The 17785-nt window shown below is 40.4% G+C and overlaps 3 long non-coding RNA genes and 1 pseudogene across 4 annotated transcripts in view; 1 reads left to right on the plus strand and 3 right to left on the minus strand.

The window, feature by feature from the left end:
• LOC148646851 (Ig kappa chain V-III region MOPC 63-like) overlaps positions 1–17785 on the minus strand; it is a 230652-nt pseudogene that overhangs the window by 140350 nt on the left and 72517 nt on the right. The window lies entirely within an intron of this gene.
• LOC148646857 (uncharacterized) lies at positions 583–2275 on the minus strand. The gene is made up of 2 exons (XR_015927665.1): positions 2057–2275; positions 583–1933 (listed from the first exon to the last, which is right to left on the minus strand). It is a non-coding gene; the product is annotated as an uncharacterized LOC148646857 (long non-coding RNA).
• On the plus strand, positions 10282–11062 carry LOC148646858 (uncharacterized). Its single transcript, XR_015927627.1, has 2 exons — positions 10282–10524; positions 10761–11062. It is a non-coding gene; the product is annotated as an uncharacterized LOC148646858 (long non-coding RNA).
• LOC148646859 (uncharacterized) lies at positions 14766–16446 on the minus strand. The gene is made up of 2 exons (XR_015927718.1): positions 16251–16446; positions 14766–16116 (listed from the first exon to the last, which is right to left on the minus strand). It is a non-coding gene; the product is annotated as an uncharacterized LOC148646859 (long non-coding RNA).

Here is a 17785-nt window from a genome sequence, read left to right on the forward strand (position 1 = left end):
ATTTGTAAATCGCATTGATCAGTTCTTGCTTTGTGCTGGCTTTAGCTCGATGACATTGGAACACAGCGACTCAGACACCCATTGAATGGAAAGGGACACTTTAATTTTTTGTACGGCTGGCACAGCACCCCACCACACCCATGCGCCAGCAGAGAGAGAGAGACACACACACACCGGTTTTCACTGTCAAAAAGAAATTGTTTTTTTTACTTTTGTACCATTTTGTTTTTTACATTCCTCTTGTTTAACAGGAATGTTTTGTTTCTGGACATACTGTTAGACTAGGGGAAAAGAGCGCCTCCTTCTTCGAAGTATTTCGTTGATTCGATCACAAATTCTTTTCCAGTCGCACAAAGTAAGTGTTGAGATTCTCCGATTCACCATGCTACTAATGGTTTCTCGGAGATTGCAAAGCATGGCACTTTTGCCTCTGGACCCATCGAAATTTACCGATGTGGTCCACCCCCAGTAAATTTCAAAAGCCACAGGATTTCGAAACACGAGAGAGACAGAGACACACACAGTTTTTCATTGTCAAAAAGTAACTGTTTTTTACTTTGTCAGCACCCAGACAAACGCAAATGCGTTTTTAATAAAATGCTTTTATTCCTTCTTTATCAGACTCACATTCCCGAATGTCTCCCGCCCCGGTCAACAATCCACATCTCTCCCCTTTTTACAAAATGACATTGTTGAAAACTGTTCCAGAGCAACTGTTGTTTCATCGGTGAAAAGTACATCATGAAATGTCTCCCCCTGTTCAATCCATTGGAGCACTTGTTTGAGTCTTTCCTCTTTGTTTTTTACCCTTATAATGGGGCATGTGTTGTTTTTTTTGTATCTCCATCCAAGCCTTCTGCGCACTCTTCTTATCGATGTCAGACTAACGCAAATACTGTACAATGTCTCGTGTTGACTTCCCGTTTCTTTTCATCTTCATTATTTGGTGTGAGAGAGTCTTCATGATTTGGCCACAGTCCGTCTCCTTACCAAAGCGATTCAGTGGTGCAGCTTGAAGTCTGTACCTGTATACCCATATCTTGATTTAAATACTTTTATTTTTTCACAATCTGGCAATGCCAGACAGAATTCACATTCGCTGCAGCCAAATGGCCTTGCAGATCAGAAAATCAAGGAACGCAACAATTATTGCCCGGCTCCTCAATGGGATAGCTTTACCGTGCTAATGCGTTGGTTTAACAGTCCGGGTGTGGCAAGCTTCTAATGTCTCCCGACTTCGGCGAAAAGGAACTTGTCTTTCATTGGAAGACAATGAACACATTCTAACCGTACATGAGAATATACAGATGCAGCCATTCAAAACGGGTGGGGTATTTCGTGGTATACCTCGGTGGCGTGTCGCATCAAAACGCGGTATCACCCGGTGTATCGCATCATTTAACGTCATGCCGGAAAGTATCCGGAATCACCTTGTAAAACCGCCAGGTGGAGCCAATACAGCTTAACCTCTCATGTACAGCATTTAAGCTTTTAAATTTAAACTGTGTATTACAGCATGTTAATCATCAGTCATTAAGAAGTTGGTATATTTTATGAAAGTACGATTGCTCAGTTGGACAAAAGTGCACAACCTACCTTTATCATAAATATTTTAATGATGCAGAAATATTTTATGCATAAAAGCCTTTACCGAAGATATTACTATAGTATTAATAACAGCCTGGACTCCTGTGATGGTCAGAGTGAAGTCAGTCCCAGATCCACTGCCACTGAAACGCTCTGGGATCCCAGTCTGACATAGTTGCTGCATAAATCAGGAATTTATTAGTTTCTCCAACTTTCTTTTGGTACCAGGCTAGGAATCTGTTATTGTATAGTGCTGCACTGGTCTTACAGTTCACAGTGACTGTCTGTCCAGGGAGAACAGATTTCATTGCTGGAGTCTGAGTCACAGTTACCTGTCCTCTGGATTCTGCAAATGAGAAAGTAGTAAATATCATTAAAAATTTAATTGATTTCCTGTTTTATACAAAACATTTCATTTTTACCTATAGTTGTAAACTACGTTCATCAAATATTTCAGACCCATTCCTACCTCGAGCAGAGACTAGGAGTGTCCAGATGAAAATAGTGATGAAGGTCATTGTTGCTGTGGGTTGTGTTTCCCTGAAGGGCAGCTCTCAGTCTTGAAGTGTTAAACTCACAGGGCTATAAACACTCCCAGAGCATGTACTGCCAATGCAAAGTGTCTTTTCTATGCAAATTGTCTTCCTGGCTTTAGCAGCACTTGTAGCCAGTCAGTGCTGGAAACACAGGCTTGGTGGTGTTTGTTGTGACAGAAAAAGATTAACAGTTTAGCATGAACACTCCCAGAACCGCAGGACTAGACAGAGAGCAGCTCTATAAGGAAACGAGAATGAGACACAATCAGCTGAGACCTTTTTCCATTCAGCATAGCATGAATGGATTGGGGTGTTGAGAGTTTGGTTAAATCAGCACTTGGCTCTGTGTGTTTAGACACATTACTGGTGGAGGTGATACCATGTTTAACAGAGACTGAAGTTTGTAAATACACAGTTTGTATTTCATATTCTACAGCTATTGGAATATTAATAAACAGCTATTACTTAAAATCACATTTTACTTAAGCTAAACACTTACAGTAAATACAGGCTTTTTGTTTAATTAGGGCTGCACAGTTTATGACTCAGACAGAGGTTCGATCTGTCTTCCCTTGGCTGGCTAAGGGCTGAATTCTCTAAAACGTGAGATTGCATAATTGATTTTTAGTGCTTTCAACACAGAAGCTGTCAAAAATACTCATGTCCAGACTGACTCTGTCTATCATTGTCGTGAAAAGAGCATGTTTATAAAGGGCTGTGCCTCAGACCTCTTTAGAGATTCATCAGCCTTACTCTGCTGACCACACTCAGCTGAGAACCTCATCCACCCCTGTCAACCCTTCACTTGCGACCCCAAGTGGCTTAGTCCTATATCTACAGTCTCTCCACAGTTTCCTATTGCCAACTAGGGACTCTATGTCACAAACCATCGTTCCACTTATACTATAGTTAACTAGCTATTGAAGTTTATTGGCCAGTTTTGAACGTAGTGGGCACCACCATTAGCATTGTCAACTCTAAGCTCTAAGATCATACAAATACTGATCTCTGGGTTTACATCAGAAACATTTAGGCACACACTGCTCTCTGGGTTTACATTATGTACACTTAGACACAGTCTGAGATACAGTATATCAGTTATATCACCCTGTAACTCCCGGAAGAGAAGAAGGTTACTGCTGGAAAGGTGATAATTGGACCAGTAGGGGGAGCTAACTCTGTGGTCTGTGTGGGTCCTAATGCCCCAGTATAGTGACAGTCAACATATACTGTACAAAGGAGCCGTTCTTCGGATGAGACCTTAACAAGGTGCTGACTCTCTATGGTCATTAAAAATCTCAGCATGTTTATTGAAAAGAGTAGGGGTGTTACCCCTGGCATCCTACCTAAATTTCCCATGTCCTCTACTCATCATGGCCTCCTCCTGGGACACTTTGGCTGCTGTTGCATCATCCAGGTGAGGCTACACTTTGGTGGCGGTGGAGGGGAGTCCCCATTCCCTGTAAAGCTCTTTGAGTGTCAAGAGAAGAGCCGTATAAATTAAATATTAATGAAAATGGAGGTGGACCTTGTCAGGCAGCTCCAATCCCCCTAGGGAAATCTGCAACACAACATTGTGTCCTGATATTGTCATGCCCTCTACATCTGGAGGGCGCTCCTACTCTGTCCTGTCCCTAGTTCCCTGTACTTTGCTTGTCCATCCGCTGTGTCTTTGTCTGGGGCTATATATTTCTGGGTCACACTTTCCTCCTCACACAGCATTGAGGTTTAGAATTTCTTGAGACTCGCCTAGCACCAGGTCGCTCCATCTCCGTGGCCTGAGGGCATAGGTTTCTATATAGCATTTCCTGGACAGCTGAACCCGGGCTAAACCCTGTTCCGCCACTACGCATAGGGTCTTTTTTCACTTTGGGCAGAAGAGACCAAAGACTATACTCCTCATGGAATTGACAGTCTTGTCTCTTTGTGTTCAGATACAGCAAGATTACTGTATGCAAACAGAAACAAACATAATCTAAAAGTAAACTAGCAGTCAGCAGTGTCTTTCAATTACATGACTTGCAGACAGAGACAGAGAAGTCTTAGCTCCTGCCAATGACTCTAAAACTGCACCAGAAGGTATCACTACTGTGTCTCCTAGTATGTAAATGCAGGTAACTAGATAACTAGCTACTGTAAGTGCCTGTATAGTGTTAAATAACAACAGCTCCTTCTAGATACAGTCAGAAGAACATAAAAACATGTTACAAACTATAAGAGGATGTTTGACTCATCTATCTCAGTTCACAAATGAAGCATTTGTGCTGAAATCAGTATAGTTAAAGTGCTAATAATTAATTATTAAGTGTAAAACAAAAAAAAACACTGAAAGTTTAGATTATGTAAATAAGTGTTAAATGAATTGTTCCAAATATTTTACCATATGCTGTTTGATTTTTTTATTTCGTAATCCGGTGAACAGCAGTGTAAGTTTATGACTCCAAGCACAGACTAGCCTGGTATCGAAGATGCCAGGCTGAAGATGCAACAGATTGTTACTGTCAGAGTTACCATGAGCTCAATAATAGCTGTCTCTCCCTCCAGTGTTACACACATAGAAATAACTCCCTCAGCAGGTCAGCTGCGACCTGAAGCTGAGGCTGAAAGTAATGACACTGTCACGATTATAGTTCCCCCTCCTTAAGGGTGCTCCAGCCCTTTCACTTAAGACTTTATTCTATGCACCTGCTCCCTATTCCCAGCCCACCTTAAAAGCCAGGCGCTGACGCTCATCCGGGCTCTGCATCTGATTTCCATATCGTGCGAGTCCGGGACCTGGAAGCGCCTGGTCCCGTTAAGGTTTTAATCTCTGTTCCTGTTCCCGTTCCTGTTCCCCGTCCGCCGGTTCCGACCCGGCCTTCATGGTTTTTAATTCCTTCTTCTAATGGATCTTCTGGTTTTGGACTTTCTCGTGTGTTTTTGGATACTCTAAGGATTACTCTTTGGGATTGTTCGCCTCGGCCACACCTCCCCCGTGCACCAGCGCAACTTGGACACGACCCCCTGTCTTCAGCCCCGTATTCCTGCATGACGTTTCCCAGTGTTTCCCCACTCCGTCGGATTGTGTCGTACGCATAGGGTCCGGAAAGAACTGTTTGTTACAGACACAGGACATAGCCCATGGAGGAGCTCAGCTTTTTGTTTAGAAGTAGTCTGAAATGGTGGCAAGTAGAGCTGTTCTCAACAACTTGGAAATTAAAATATTATAATATTCATTTAGATTTAAATTGTAGGATCATACAGATATGTCTGTGCTGAGGAAAAGATGAAGGGAAATAAAATATTTTTCTCATGTTGAAGTAAAAACTGATAATAACCAAACCAATATATTGTGACAGGTTAAAGAATAGAAGTAAACAGGCCTTCGTTGTACCTTTTTCACATCATATCACAACTCTTTCAATAATTGCTTGTCCAATTTAGGGCTTCTGTGGCCCAGAGCTTATCCTGCAAAGCACCGGGCACATGGTGGGATACACACTGGTGGAGATGGGGGTTTTCATTTGCTGTTACAATTAGAAATTGTAACAGCAAATTGCAAGAGGATTTGTGTCACGATCGTCATCCCTCCTCTAAAGGGCGCTCCGACCCTTTCCTATTTTAGTTCATTATGTGCAGCTGTCCATGTTTTCCTTGTTATTATTTAAAGCCTGGCACTCCCACTATTCCACGCTCTGCATTGGAATACGTACGCCCAGAAGCCCGCATACCAGCGGATCATGGAGGGACCCAACGGCATAGGCTTCATCAGGCATCCTGACCTGCTGAGTCCAGGGCTCGGAGCACCTGGCCTCATTACTGTTTTTATCCTCCTGAATCCCTGTCACTATTCCTGTTCCAGATCCCATTCCGGTTTTAATCTTGTCTGTCTCGGATTGGATCTCCCAGCTCCTGGACCCTGGACTGTGACCCGATTTCCCCTTTGGACTGCCTTAGGACTTGTCATCAGATCACAGCCGTCACGCCCCCCCGTCTGTCATCCCGTCCTGCTCTTGCTGTGTTTCCCTTGAGGTCTTATTCCAGTCACTTCCGGATTATAGCGTCTGCATAGGGTCTAAAGTACGCACTACCTGGGAGTCAGGACCAGCTCCCGTGACAATTTGACGACTTTTAGAAACCAATCAAACATCATAATTTACAGTCTCATGCAGGAATTCCGAATAAACAACATACAGTTTATTAATACAGTATTATCAATACGTGCATAACAAACAAGCGTAACAAAATACATCTGAGAAATGATCTGCTGTGATATGAATGACTGATTACAAGGGGATTACAAAGAAAAGAGTTAATAATTTCAGAGTTAAAATATGCAGAGATGATAATGTTTTACAGTCTAGCTCGTAGGTTGTATCAGTCTCGTAAAACTAAATCATATTCATATTCTCAGACACAAGTGAATATGCATTAACTATCATGAACTAAACATCAAATGTGTGTTTGGAATAATAGCACACCTCTTGAGAATTATGATGTGAATAATGATATTTTACTTTGGTCTTTTAAAGCAGTTTGTGCACAGTTTTTCCTCTAGATATCTGCAAGGTAGGCAACAGAGGAACTTAGGTCATTCCGTGTTATAGTTTTTATTCAGTGTGTGCTTGGATATTCTGGATGTCGACAAAGAGTCTAGCTGTCTGATTTTGTTGATCGTCGAAGATAGCGTTGGGTTTACAAACAGAATATTTCTTCTGTTTCAGGAAGAATATCTTGGAATTCTGCACTTTACTGACACACTCTCTCAGCCTGGCTTCTCTGAGAAAAGTTTAAGTCCTGACTCAGACTGCTTGCAGTCCCATGGTTGAAAATTCAGTTTGCCAGTTTAGATGAAGAGATTGAGTCAGTGAGTTAACCAATGGAAAATGACTTGAGTTACAGTTTTGTAGTATCGCATCAGAAGTTGGTGATTGTCTGAGATGCCATCAGGTATACCACTAGGGCCCACCTTAAAGGTCACTCATCGGTGGATCTTCCTTTGGGTGATTGAACGTGCCCTGTGACTTTAAAGATCAGATCCAGATGTACCTATGGCTCTCAACTAGACATCCAGGCACTAGCAGTGGACATCCATCATGGGAGTTTAGATCGCCTCTGTTGTAGGAAGGATCGTTATCCAGAAGACAAAGTCATCTCTCTTACTTTCCCACATGTGAAAACCACCAGGTCATTCTTAGGCTGAGATCATAAGGATAACAAGCTTTTTAGCTACATTCCTATGTAGAGTATTTACACAGGCAGGCACCAGGTTATATGGTCAAGGTACACAAAGATTATTAGAAATCTTTAATTGCACCTTAATTCTAATTATAAGAAAGATAGTTCCGGTCCTGAAATCTAATTGGCTGACACACTTTTGAAGCTGTGTTATATTCTCTGATATACGCACACCCTGGAAGGAATTTTGACATTTTACTGTGTGATAAAGGAATATCAATGCGCTGACTGATAAATAACTGTCAATCAAATCAATTGCATAGGCTTTTTTTTGCTGTCTTTGTTGCACTCTGCAGGATCCTTGTGATATTTTGTGCTCTCGTTGAATGATAGTGTCACATAGTTTAAATCATTTTCATTCTTAGAAATTATGATATGCTTGGTTAAAAGCAAGGGAGATTACAGTATGTCTGTTATAGTAGACATGAAAACAAGAGTTCACTTCCACATTATTGGAAACCCAATTTTAGTGACAAAGCGCTGGGGTCCTGGCAGCAGGCACTAAAACCAGCACAAGTGGGAGCACTCCCACGGCGAAAAAAAATGCCTGACAAACTAGGGATTGGACAGTTTTTGAAAATGTTCAAATGTGCTAAACAAAAAACAAAAAAGAAGTCATTTTTATCATATTGGCTAACTAATGTCCTCTCTTTGCTGCTGCTGCTCCGCAAAAAGTCTCCTTGAAACTTAAATGTCTGGGTTACCAAGCCATGGAGCTTGTGTTCGGGGTGGATGTTGGTCATCCCTGTTTCAAACCATGCTTTGATTTTTCCCTAAACCCCCCTCCCCAATTTTCAAATCTTCACCTCTGGGTTCCAGTGGAGCTTCACTTTCTTCTTTCTTGTCTCGGGAAAAGAGCTGTGCTGATAAATCGATGTGACAAAAAAGTTTCTGCTCCCTATTTACTTTTCAGAGTTTCATGAAGCAACTTTATTTTTTAAAATTTAGATTTTCAAAAATTTACTTTTTTTCAAATTTTATTCTGATTTTATTCTGTCTTTTCAATACACAGATATTCAATGCTTATTCCCATGTACCTGACCTGAATCATCTCTGAGGGTTTCTTGGGGTGCAGACTGTGGGATAGAATGAACCCAGAAACAAAAAGATGTTTTGTAAAGTGAATCTCACCTTTCATTTAATATAATGTAATTAATTTAATTCATTCACTAATTAATTGTTTTTAACAACTGTTGTCTAACTTCCCCAGTGCTGGTTACAAACATACACAAGAGGATCAATAAGAAGGACTTTGAGAATAAAATGACACCAAAGTCCCAGGGTGAACAGAATGTATTCACACTAATACTTTTCAATGATAATCATGAATAATTGCTGAATCCATGGCTTTACACCCACTGCATAGTCATTACTATGATCTCTTTAATGTAAAGGACTATGCTATGATACTGATCAACTCGTCCAAAATATGCATGCATTGGAATTATAGCTGGTGATCATACTGTATACCCCTTACAGTACATGAAGTTAAAAGTCAATGATTAGCAAGGGTTAGAGTAAGATACACCATTAATCTTCAGTATTCATATTGTTAAGTTTATTCAATTATCACAGTATGAGGAACACTTCCAGCGCCTGCTTGTACAAGTAAATACATAGCACCAGTGCTACAGTGCCTATAATCCCACACTAAGCAGAGCTGTAACATTGACTGAAGATGAGGATTAAGAAGAGTTCTAACTACTGCTACCACTACTCCAGGTATTCCAGGTATAGAAGATCTAGAGAACAGATTTTAGTAAAAGATGCCAAAATGAATTAATATAATTACACACATCATTCTTAAATATATGATGGTTTATCAGGGCGCATAACACATTGTAACTGTGCATTTCTACATTTCAACCTCTGCTATAAAAAAATTACTTCAATAAAAAGTTGGGTTCAATTTTTGTTTTAATTCCTGTAGTGCGTTTAACCTTTAAAACTCACTGGGTATTAATTATCCTGCTATATCTTAGCAAGGCAGTTTCAACCAGTCTCTCCACTCTCTACTCCATTCCACCTGTGTTGAGTGGAGTAAGGGCTCGGCCGATTGTATCTCATCCTCTGCTCCTTATAAAGCTGCTCTCTGTCTAGTCCTGCTGTCCTGGGAGTGTTCATGCTAAACTGTTCATGTTGGCCCTGAATCCTGATGTTGGAGAAGTGAGCTTCACTTACCCCCCAGTTGGGAACCTGGATACAAAAATAAAGAGAGAATAGAAAGAGGAGAGGGAGGGAGTTGGAAACTTTAGACCTGAGGGTCTGAATGTTTGAGGTTTTAATACAGACACAATTGAGAAAGAGGACTGACCCCTTCAACTGTCGGTTATATAGAAGAACAGAAGACTGTCATGCAAAGAGAGAGCACACTCCCCATGAACATTAAAATAAGTTTTCAGTGTCTCTCCAGCCCCATAGATAAAACATGTCTTTCCTTCAACACTGTGAGGAATGTCCCATGGGACCACAAACATATAACAAGGTATTTTGTCAGATCTGAACTGAACATTTTGCCTCTCTTGTATTGCCCCAAAAGTATTAAGAGTGTTTAAGTCAGTGCAGTTAGTAATTGTGCTGCATCTGAACAAACAGAGCCAAGTGCAGTTTTAACCAGATTTTCTGCACTCCACCCCATTCCAGCTATGTTGGGTGAAATGCGGACATAGCTGATAAGTAGATTTGTGACAGTGTAAACTTATATAAAATGTGGGTTGCATGACTGTTTTTAATATGTGCATTTGCATGCTTCAGTCTCTGTAAAATACGTTTTTAGTTCAACTATTGATCCTGCTGTACCTGAACACACAAAACCAAGTACTGCTTTAACCAGACTCTCCACACTCCACTCCATTCAAGTTGGACTCAGCTGATTGTGTATAATCCTCTGCTCCTGATAAAGCTGCTTTCTGTCTAGTCCTGCTGTCCTGGGAGTGTTAATGTTAAACTGCTCATCTTGCTCTGTCACATCACGCAGCACCAAGCCTGTTTTTCTAGCACTGACTGGCTACTAGTGCAGCCTAACCCAGAAAGATAATTTGCATAGAAGACACTTCTGGGAGTGTTTATAGCCTTGTGAGTTTAACACTTCCAGACTGAGAGCTGCGCTTCATGGTAACAGAACCCACAGGAACAATGACTTTCTTCATCATATTTATCTGGACACTCCTCATCACTGATCAGGGTAGGAATGGGTTTGGATATTTTATAGAATTTAAAACATTTTTGTATTATGTGAAGAAGAAATCAAGATTTATGTTAATTTAAAAATAAAAAAATATTAAAGCATCATAATAAATATCTTATTAATTTATTCTGTTTTCATACTGTATGTCTATCATATAATGTATTACTGATTTACAGAATAAATTGGTATTTTCAATACTTTCCCACTTTTTGCAATGTTTTCTTCATTTTCAGAATCTAGTGGACAGATTTTTGTGACCCACGCTCCTACAATATTGACTGCTCCAGGACAGACAGTCACTGTTAGCTGTAAGACCAGTCCTGCAGTGTACAATAATGATCGCCTCAGCTGGTACCAACAGAAAGCTGGAAAAGCTCCTAACCTCCTGATCTATCTTGCAACTACCCGTCGGACTGGGATCCCAGAGCATTTCAGTGGCAGTGGCAGTGACCGTCACAGGAGTCCAGGCTGAAGAGGCACACAAACAAACTGAACTTCAATAAAATATATACTGTATATACAGTGGTGTGAAAAAGTGTTTGACCCCTTCCTGATTTCTTTTTTTTTTTCATGTTTGTCACACTGAAATGTTTCAGATCGTCAAACAAATTGAAGTTTTAGACAAAGATAACACAAGGAAACACAAAATGCAGTTTTTAAATGAAGGTTTTTATTATTAAGGGAAAAAAAATCCAAACCCACATGGCCCTGTGTGAAAAAGTGATTGCTCCCCCTGTTAAAACATAAATCAACTGTGGTTTATCACATCTTTGGATAGCTGAGTTCAATTTCTCTAGCTACACCCAGGCCTGATTACTGCCACACCTGTTCTCAATCAAGAAATCACTTAAATAGGACCTGCCTGACAAAGTGAAGTAGGCCAAAAGATCCTCAAAAGCTAGACATCATACTGCGATCCAAAGAAATTATGGGAACAAATGAGAAACAGAGTAATTGAGATTTATCAGTTTGGAAAAGGTTACAAAGCCATTTCTAAAGCTTTGGGACTCCAGCGAACCACAGTGAGAGCCATTATCCACAAATGGCGAAAACATGGAACAGTGGTGAACCATCCCAGGAGGGGCCAGCTGACCAAAATTACCCCAAGAGCGCAGCAACGACTCATCCAAAGTAGAGAGTCAAAGTAGAGAGTCAAAATGACAGGAGAAGTGTTATGACAGTGATATTGCCATCAGCCTAGAGTAATTCTGTAATATTAATAATCTCCTTTTCTCATATTCTGTTTCAGACTTCAGTACAGATGCAGCCATTCAAAGTGCGCGGTACAGACACGTACCTGAGGTAATTGGCTACGGCGTCGCGCATCATGATGCAAGATGACGCGGGGTACCTCGGTACATGATTGGTTGACCGACACTTGGTCTGTCGTAGAAAGACTTACAGTAAACGTCTTTACTGTGCCCGTTGTAGATATTGAATTTAACCACTGAAGGGAAATCTTAGTAGCTGAGCATAAAAAGAATAGGAGCATACTGTAACGTGTGTGAAGGCCATAAACGATATTAATTTTGGAACATAAATATACAGTATATGGCTGGTCTTGGTACTTTAAAGAAAAACTACACACCAGTATTCCATTTCTCCCTAAACATTTTAAGCATCGAAGTCTTTAACTAAAGAGATACCGGATTCAACAAGCATACTTTTAGAATTTGATTAAAAGGGAATATAATATGGAATCGCATATCTAAAGAATTTAATAACGATATGATTAGTGTACTGTGACAGGGCTGTGTAGGGCTGTTTTGCTTCTCTTTTCATGTGACTTCCCTTGTAGTCTACTGGTCTACATGCCTGCCTACTAACTGTTGGGTTGTGTGTTCAAATCCAGCTGGTGCTGGACTTCTCTTTTAACAAACATTTCTTCGAAAAGATAGAATAGCAATATTATGGACAATCAATTGACTTTTTTATTTCAAAATATCACAACATGATCGATTCTAAGTCATTTTTGATAACAACAATAACAATAATAAAAACTCCCTTGCTTTTAACAGAACGTTTCATAATGTCTAACAACGAAAATTATTTAAACTGCAACGCATCATTCAACCAGAGCGCAAAATATCACAAGGATCCTCAAGAGCACAGCAAAGACTGTATTAAAAGATACTTGTATAAGATACATGAGAATCCAAGCTTTTTTATCTACGCTTTCTTTTCCGTATACCAGAGATTATGGTACCACTTCGGAAGGGTGTCAGCCACTCAGATTCCAGGAATCGGTACTTTAAAGAAAAAATACACACCAGTATTCCATTTCTCCCTAAACATTTTAAGCATCAAAGTCTTTAACTAACATGTGAAATAGCAGGTATAAAAAGTGGTAGTTCTAAGCTTTTCTGCTAATATAATATGGAATCGCGTATCTAAAGAAATTAATAACGATATAATTATATTCATATACTGCAACGCAGTAGTACATGCTGTACAACGTCTGTTGATTCTGTATGTGTAGGGCTGTTTCACTGCTTCTCATGTGACCTTTGCTGGTGGTACTGTGGTCTATGTTCCTGCCTTGTAAACCAGAAATTGTTTGTTCAAATCCAGCCCATCCTGTGACTCTTCTCTTAAACAAAAAGTTGTTCTCTTTTCTCTTTGGTTTCTGTCAAAGCGCAATGAAACCTTTAACTTGATTCTTATGGATGCCCGGTCCCGCCAGGGATTTAAAAAAAACATGCAATCACATATCTAAAGAAATATGTAACAGTATGACTATGTTCATCCACAAATAGTAGCATGTGACACTTAGACTTGACTTTTTTTAGGGTAGACTTGACTTTATTGCCATGAGATATACAATAGATTGTCATTAAACAACCTTCTGTTTATTAATCTTCCTTGTTATGCACAGTGGGAATGGTAATGTAATGGGAATTAATTTAATCAAAGAGATCTCTCTGGGTGGGGCGCGGGACAGCCGGCAGGCAGGCGGTGGGTGACAGAGAAGAAAAGAAAGGCAGGTTTTAACTCCGCAAGTCTGAGTTTTTGTGTCCGTCATCGTTACACTATCATTCTTTCCATTGAAAACCTGTTTATATGTGACCTTTCAGAACACCTATCTGTTTTCTTCCTAGCACAATTTATGAGCACTCTGTGATTAAATTAATTCTCATTACATTATCATTCTCACTGTGCATAACAAGGAAGATTAATAAACATAAAGTTGTTTAATGACAAACTATTGTTTATCTCATGGCTAGATAGTAAAGTCTAGCCAAAAAGAGAAAACATCGACTTTATTTAAACTCCAGCGAAAGTATTAATTACCATACTTTTATGGTACATGACTTTGCTAAAATGTATTTAAAAATAAAAATGATTACGCTTTGAGTGGAGTGTCCAGATAAAGTGCTATATTAGTGTAAGCAATTAATTAATTAAATTACAAATGCCAGCGGAGAGAGAGAGACACAGCTTTTCATTGTCAAAAAGTAATTGTTTTTTAATTTGTCAGCACCCAGACAAACGCAAACGCGTTTTAAATAAAATGCTTTATTCATTCTTAATCAGACTCACATTCCCGAATGTCCCCCCCCGCCCCGCCCCGCCCCACTCAACAATCCTAGGAAGAACACGAAACAGCCTGTTAATAAAATGGTTGCAATTTTGTTCGGTCAGTTATTTCTCCCAGAATTTGTAAATCGCATTGATCAGTTCTTGCTTTGTGCTGGCTTTAGCTCGATGACATTGGAACACAGCGACTCAGACACCCATTGAATGGAAAGGGACACTTTAATTTTTTGTACGGCTGGCACAGCACCCCACCACACCCATGCGCCAGCAGAGAGAGAGAGACACACACACACCGGTTTTCACTGTCAAAAAGAAATTGTTTTTTTTACTTTTGTACCATTTTGTTTTTTACATTCCTCTTGTTTAACAGGAATGTTTTGTTTCTGGACATACTGTTAGACTAGGGGAAAAGAGCGCCTCCTTCTTCGAAGTATTTCGTTGATTCGATCACAAATTCTTTTCCAGTCGCACAAAGTAAGTGTTGAGATTCTCCGATTCACCATGCTACTAATGGTTTCTCGGAGATTGCAAAGCATGGCACTTTTGCCTCTGGACCCATCGAAATTTACCGATGTGGTCCACCCCCAGTAAATTTCAAAAGCCACAGGATTTCGAAACACGAGAGAGACAGAGACACACACAGTTTTTCATTGTCAAAAAGTAACTGTTTTTTACTTTGTCAGCACCCAGACAAACGCAAATGCGTTTTTAATAAAATGCTTTTATTCCTTCTTTATCAGACTCACATTCCCGAATGTCTCCCGCCCCGGTCAACAATCCACATCTCTCCCCTTTTTACAAAATGACATTGTTGAAAACTGTTCCAGAGCAACTGTTGTTTCATCGGTGAAAAGTACATCATGAAATGTCTCCCCCTGTTCAATCCATTGGAGCACTTGTTTGAGTCTTTCCTCTTTGTTTTTTACCCTTATAATGGGGCATGTGTTGTTTTTTTTGTATCTCCATCCAAGCCTTCTGCGCACTCTTCTTATCGATGTCAGACTAACGCAAATACTGTACAATGTCTCGTGTTGACTTCCCGTTTCTTTTCATCTTCATTATTTGGTGTGAGAGAGTCTTCATGATTTGGCCACAGTCCGTCTCCTTACCAAAGCGATTCAGTGGTGCAGCTTGAAGTCTGTACCTGTATACCCATATCTTGATTTAAATACTTTTATTTTTTCACAATCTGGCAATGCCAGACAGAATTCACATTCGCTGCAGCCAAATGGCCTTGCAGATCAGAAAATCAAGGAACGCAACAATTATTGCCCGGCTCCTCAATGGGATAGCTTTACCGTGCTAATGCGTTGGTTTAACAGTCCGGGTGTGGCAAGCTTCTAATGTCTCCCGACTTCGGCGAAAAGGAACTTGTCTTTCATTGGAAGACAATGAACACATTCTAACCGTACATGAGAATATACAGATGCAGCCATTCAAAACGGGTGGGGTATTTCGTGGTATACCTCGGTGGCGTGTCGCATCAAAACGCGGTATCACCCGGTGTATCGCATCATTTAACGTCATGCCGGAAAGTATCCGGAATCACCTTGTAAAACCGCCAGGTGGAGCCAATACAGCTTAACCTCTCATGTACAGCATTTAAGCTTTTAAATTTAAACTGTGTATTACAGCATGTTAATCATCAGTCATTAAGAAGTTGGTATATTTTATGAAAGTACGATTGCTCAGTTGGACAAAAGTGCACAACCTACCTTTATCATAAATATTTTAATGATGCAGAAATATTTTATGCATAAAAGCCTTTACCGAAGATATTACTATAGTATTAATAACAGCCTGGACTCCTGTGATGGTCAGAGTGAAGTCAGTCCCAGATCCACTGCCACTGAAACGCTCTGGGATCCCAGTCTGACATAGTTGCTGCATAAATCAGGAATTTATTAGTTTCTCCAACTTTCTTTTGGTACCAGGCTAGGAATCTGTTATTGTATAGTGCTGCACTGGTCTTACAGTTCACAGTGACTGTCTGTCCAGGGAGAACAGATTTCATTGCTGGAGTCTGAGTCACAGTTACCTGTCCTCTGGATTCTGCAAATGAGAAAGTAGTAAATATCATTAAAATATCATTAAAAATTTAATTGATTTCCTGTTTTATACAAAACATTTCATTTTTACCTATAGTTGTAAACTACGTTCATCAAATATTTCAGACCCATTCCTACCTCGAGCAGAGACTAGGAGTGTCCAGATGAAAATAGTGATGAAGGTCATTGTTGCTGTGGGTTGTGTTTCCCTGAAGGGCAGCTCTCAGTCTTGAAGTGTTAAACTCACAGGGCTATAAACACTCCCAGAGCATGTACTGCCAATGCAAAGTGTCTTTTCTATGCAAATTGTCTTCCTGGCTTTAGCAGCACTTGTAGCCAGTCAGTGCTGGAAACACAGGCTTGGTGGTGTTTGTTGTGACAGAAAAAGATTAACAGTTTAGCATGAACACTCCCAGAACCGCAGGACTAGACAGAGAGCAGCTCTATAAGGAAACGAGAATGAGACACAATCAGCTGAGACCTTTTTCCATTCAGCATAGCATGAATGGATTGGGGTGTTGAGAGTTTGGTTAAATCAGCACTTGGCTCTGTGTGTTTAGACACATTACTGGTGGAGGTGATACCATGTTTAACAGAGACTGAAGTTTGCAAATACACAGTTTGTATTTCATATTCTACAGCTATTGGAATATTAATAAACAGCTATTACTTAAAATCACATTTTACTTAAGCTAAACACTTACAGTAAATACAGGCTTTTTGTTTAATTAGGGCTGCACAGTTTATGACTCAGACAGAGGTTCGATCTGTCTTCCCTTGGCTGGCTAAGGGCTGAATTCTCTAAAACGTGAGATTGCATAATTGATTTTTAGTGCTTTCAACACAGAAGCTGTCAAAAATACTCATGTCCAGACTGACTCTGTCTATCATTGTCGTGAAAAGAGCATGTTTATAAAGGGCTGTGCCTCAGACCTCTTTAGAGATTCATCAGCCTTACTCTGCTGACCACACTCAGCTGAGAACCTCATCCACCCCTGTCAACCCTTCACTTGCGACCCCAAGTGGCTTAGTCCTATATCTACAGTCTCTCCACAGTTTCCTATTGCCAACTAGGGACTCTATGTCACAAACCATCGTTCCACTTATACTATAGTTAACTAGCTATTGAAGTTTATTGGCCAGTTTTGAACGTAGTGGGCACCACCATTAGCATTGTCAACTCTAAGCTCTAAGATCATACAAATACTGATCTCTGGGTTTACATCAGAAACATTTAGGCACACACTGCTCTCTGGGTTTACATTATGTACACTTAGACACAGTCTGAGATACAGTATATCAGTTATATCACCCTGTAACTCCCGGAAGAGAAGAAGGTTACTGCTGGAAAGGTGATAATTGGACCAGTAGGGGGAGCTAACTCTGTGGTCTGTGTGGGTCCTAATGCCCCAGTATAGTGACAGTCAACATATACTGTACAAAGGAGCCGTTCTTCGGATGAGACCTTAACAAGGTGCTGACTCTCTATGGTCATTAAAAATCTCAGCATGTTTATTGAAAAGAGTAGGGGTGTTACCCCTGGCATCCTACCTAAATTTCCCATGTCCTCTACTCATCATGGCCTCCTCCTGGGACACTTTGGCTGCTGTTGCATCATCCAGGTGAGGCTACACTTTGGTGGCGGTGGAGGGGAGTCCCCATTCCCTGTAAAG

Source organism: Lepisosteus platostomus, chromosome 16 (genome assembly GCF_059453375.1).
Source record: "Lepisosteus platostomus isolate fLepPlt1 chromosome 16, fLepPlt1.hap1, whole genome shotgun sequence".
NCBI lineage: Eukaryota > Metazoa > Chordata > Actinopteri > Semionotiformes > Lepisosteidae > Lepisosteus > Lepisosteus platostomus.